This window comes from Apaloderma vittatum, unplaced genomic scaffold (genome assembly GCF_000703405.1).
Source record: "Apaloderma vittatum isolate BGI_N311 unplaced genomic scaffold, ASM70340v1 scaffold22080, whole genome shotgun sequence".
NCBI classification, from domain to species: Eukaryota; Metazoa; Chordata; class Aves; order Trogoniformes; family Trogonidae; genus Apaloderma; species Apaloderma vittatum.
In genome coordinates this window covers 1,497-6,208 of record NW_009696540.1, presented here as the reverse complement: position 1 = coordinate 6,208, position 4,712 = coordinate 1,497, and the positions used below count along the sequence as shown (strand labels likewise).

The following is a 4,712-nucleotide window of genomic DNA, read 5'->3' as shown; positions in this document are numbered from 1 at the left end:
TAAATAGAAGTTTCAATATTTTATTAAAATAGCATATTCAACCACTGTAACCAATAATACATTAACTTTATTCCCAGAGTATGCACGACACAGTAGTGATTCAAAATATCCTTATCCATGGTAATCAATGAAAATATCTCAAATTCAAGTGTACAACTAAAACTAAACCTCTGAAAAAATCTCTCCTTTAAAGAATACATAAAGCTCTCATACAGAATTCTTTTAAACTCCTCTATACTTATATGTCAGTGTCTCTCATCTGACAATACCACTAGCTTTTTTCTTATGCATAGCAGAACATCTCATATTTTATAGTACCCATTTTATAAATAAATTGGCATTTTCCATCCCGTTTGTGTTTATCTTCAGCTTCACAAAGAAACCAGTAAATAAAACTGTCAAGGACAGTCACAACAAAATGATCTCACAGCAAGATATAAAACTTGAAGATACTAAAAGATGCTTCTACTCTATTTTACATAAAAAGACAGATTTAAAAAGTGCAAGGCAAGATTTGCAGGGGAAGGGGAATATTTGTTTGTTATTTTTAGGCACGTCCACTTCTTTAAAGCAAGCTTCAGAATGAAATTCCAGTTTGTTCTTCATATGATACCTGTTTCAAAGTCTCTCTCTCAAAAAACAAGAAAAAAAAATTACATCCGTCAAATGACAAGCAGGGAATTTCCTGTCCAACTAATAGTCTTCAGTTATGTCTTGTTCTTCCTTTTTTCATCCTTGCAGGTTTTGGCTTGGGAATATATTGATTGTTCGCCTGATACTCAAGTTCTTTACGGAAGTAATGAATTGCTTTATTCAAACCTTCCTCCAGTGGAACCTGTTCCCAAAAGGGAGGAGAGAATAATATCACTCTAAGTTCACATCAGCTCTTTTCACAACAGTATTTTTTTAATACATCTATCAAAAGACTGCTAGGAAGTCTCACTCTTAGCCAATGTAAGTACTAACAGCACCACACACTGGTTACATCCCTGCACTGCTAACGCGTATTAGCTTTTAAACATCAGATGTATTTTCTGATGCAGTAAGTGAAAAAAACCACCAAATTTAAATCCCATCAGATAGTTAAAATTAGTCTGTTTAGTGTCAAAACAGACTTACATAATTCTACTTGCAATTCATAATACACTGAAAGAGATAAACGTACAGAAATTTAAGCCCCTTGTGTTTTTAATGGTTAAAGATCTTTCACAAAATCTCACAGAATGGTGTACACCACAGAAAGGTGGTAGTGGGTCGTTGGTTGGGGTTTTTTTTAGTTTTTATTTCTCCAGTGCTCCACTGATAAAGGATACAAATTACCACCCAGTATCTCATTTGACATTCTTAAATCCTACACAAGTAATTTTAATTCTTCATATTCTATTCCTGTATTTAAACACTGATTTGTAGATGGGAACAATAGCACCCACTTTTCTCGGGAGCCATATGCTCTGGCATGCTCGCTGATACCACCATCAGTGCAGGAGGATAAAATAGCAGCACAAAACCAACTCGCCTCAACATACCCACACTGTGCTGCTTCTTCAGAGCACTTTTGGTACTGACCATGCACTGAAGCATAGAAGGGAACTGGTTTAAACCTTTTATGATCGTAACACTTGCCATTGTCCTTGTGCTACCCTGAAGGGGGCATACAAGAAAGCTAGGGAAAGGCTGTTTACAGGATGTGTAGCTACAGGAGGAGGGGAGGTTTTGAATAGACATTGTGAAGAAGTTCTTTACTCTGAGGATGGTGAAACACTGGAAGATGTTGCCCAGAGAGGTGGTGGAGGCTCCATCTCTGGAGACATTCAAGGTCAGGCTTGATGGGGCTCTGAGCAACCTGATCTAGTTAAAGGTGTCCCTGCTCTCTGCAGGGGGGCTGGACTAGATGACCTTTAAAGGTCCTTTCCAGCCCAATGTATTCTATCACTCGATGATTCTATGACTACTCGGTGCCTCTGTGAATCCTTTCAGAAGGGTCTGGAGCTATCTTTTTTCTGTTATTAGGCACACATTTACTAGATAGGTTCACAGGTCTCCTGGAAGGCTTTTTGTCTGCAAATCTAAAAAAGCCTACTAACCACTGTGCTGGCTAGAAGCTGGAGCTGGCTAAGGAAGTCACTCCCGTTCTAGGATTAAACAGATCTCCCCAAATCACCCAGCTCTCATCATTAGTGATGCCTGGCTATACACTTGCACAGTTAACTTCAACAAAAAGATTGAAAAAGGAGAAAACCAGCAACCACAGGCATTCTGCATTTCTTGTGTATCAGCTGTGCAGAACAAACATAATCTCAGTATCACCTCAAACAGCTGGTAACAAAGCTTTACAGGTGCACAGATTATTGTGGGTGGTGAGGTGTTAGACTAACTCAGAATTTTGAGCTTATCTACACAGAGCAGGCTCTGAACATCTCTGCATACAATACCCACAGTCCAGAATAAGGTTTACTTCAGTCTGGTTTACTTCAGTCCACCAGAATAAAAAAAGAAAAAACCCAAACCAGGAAATCAAAATGTGTAATCTCTCTCTGGTTAGCTTCTGTTTTGCCTGAATTTCACATATTTCCCTTTGAACAAACTCTGAAAGCCAAAACACTTTTCTGGTGCTCCTATTTCTCTCTATTAATCCAAACAAATGATGTTATAGATAATCTAAAAATATCTTAGGAATATAAAAGCAATTTTTTCCCCCCAGAAGGTATGTTACCACAGCAAAACAGGAATGAGGATCGCAGCAAACACATTAGCTCCCATAACTATATATCACATATTTTAGAGGATTCGCTGGACTTACAGAAAGGTAGCTACTCCATGATACGCATTTGAAAAAGTTAAAATGTCTATCCTAAAAATGTGGGTATTTTTTCTCTACTTAAGTCTATTATGAATAACATTGCTAATATGCTCTTCTACATGGCACAGGCCATACAGTCTGACCCAATAGTTCTTGTGAGCTGAGGCAACACAGGAGAGACAACCTCTTGAGCAACTGTCCTGGAGATGGTGTAACTGCAATGTATCACTACCATGTGGTCCTCCCCATCACTCCTGGCCTCCTTGTGTTTTTGCATGTAACAGTAATACAGCTTTACATACCACAGGTTCCCAGCCAAGCAACAACTTGGCTTTTCTGATGTCAGGTTTTCGTTTCTGAGGGTCATCCTGCGCTTCTGAGAGAAACTGGATTTCACTTCCGCTGCCTATTAAAAAAAGAGACTGTGCATTATCATGAGCAATTCACTATGCTTTGCATTTGCATCTTTCCTATCTACCAGCACATTAAGTCTTTCTGCTTCATAATTCTACCACCGAAATGAATTCCACAGACACGGCTACACTGCAGGTAGCAGCTGGGTGAACCAGCTGTCCCACAGAAATATGGTTTCACAGAGCATTTCACAAAGCCTTCAACACAAATTTACAGGAAGAGGTTATGCTTGACCAGTCTAACCACCTTCAGCAACGAAATGACTGCCTCAGTAGTCAAGGGTAGAGCAGTGGATACCATCTACCCTGACTTCAGAGAATTTTTTTGACACTGTCACCTGAAACATCCTAACTGAGCACCAGATGAGCAGACAGTGAGGTGGACTGAAAACTGGCTGTGTGGCTGGGCCCTGAGGGTGGTGATCAGTGACATAAAATCTAGTTGGAGGCCGGTAATTAGTGGGTCAATACTGAGTTGGTGATACACTAGAGGGCTGTGCTGCCATCCAGAGGGATCTGAAGGTAGCTGGAGAAGAGAGCTGACAGGAACCTCATGAAGTTCAACATGGAGAAATGCAAAGTCCTGCACTTGGGGTGCAACAACCACAGGCACCAGCACATGCTGGGGGCCAACCAGCTGAAAAGCAGCTTGGCAGGCAAGGACATGCAGGTCCTGGTGGACATCAGGTTGAATGTAAGCCAGAAACGTGCCTGTGCCATAAAGAAGGCAAACAGTACCCTGGGCCACGTTAAGAGAAGTGCTGCCAGCAGGTACAGGGAGATGATCTTCTCTCTCTACTCAGCACTGGTGAGATATATGTGAAGCGCTAAGTCCAGTTCTGGGCTCCCCTGTACAAGACAGACATGGACATACTGGAGAGAATAAAATGAACAGCTACTACGATGATGGACTGGAGTAGACTGGAGCAGACTGGAGCATCTCTCTTATGAGGACAGGCTGAGAGATCTCAGATTGTTCAGCCTGGAAAAGAGAAGGCTCAGGGGGATTTTATCCATGTGTATAAAATTCTGATGGGGGAGTAAAGAAGGAACTGGGTATTTTCCAGTGATGTCCAGTGACAGGATCAGAGACAGTGGGTACAACCTGAAACACAGGAGGCTCTCTCCGAACATCGGGAAAGGCTATTTTACTGAGGGTGACCTATCACTGGCAAAGGTTTCCCAGTGAGGCTGTGAAGCCTCCATCCCTGGAGACAATCTGCGTGAGCAGAAGGGTTGGACCACATGACCTCCAGAGGTGCCTGCCAACCTCAACCGGTCTGTGACTCTGCTAGTGCTTTTGCATTGTAAAAGGACTTTACTTCCTCTTTGTCCATACTCGCCAGTCTGATTTAAATAGTCAACATAACACTCATGACAGTACGCAGAAATGAGACAATTTCCCCAATCAAATCCAGAAAACAGTTTACATGTCATGTTACTTTGGGATTCTACAACTGTAGAATTAAACCACCTCTCCGAGTGGACTGATACAGATC

The 4,712-nt window shown here is 41.4% G+C and overlaps 1 long non-coding RNA gene across 1 annotated transcript; it reads right to left on the bottom strand.

Moving 5' to 3' along the window:
* On the bottom strand, positions 1-3,219 carry LOC104278362. Its single transcript, XR_717856.1, has 2 exons — positions 3,103-3,219; positions 1-835 (listed from the first exon to the last, which is right to left on the bottom strand). It is a non-coding gene; the product is annotated as an uncharacterized LOC104278362 (long non-coding RNA).
* Positions 3,220-4,712: the final 1,493 nt, after the last annotated feature.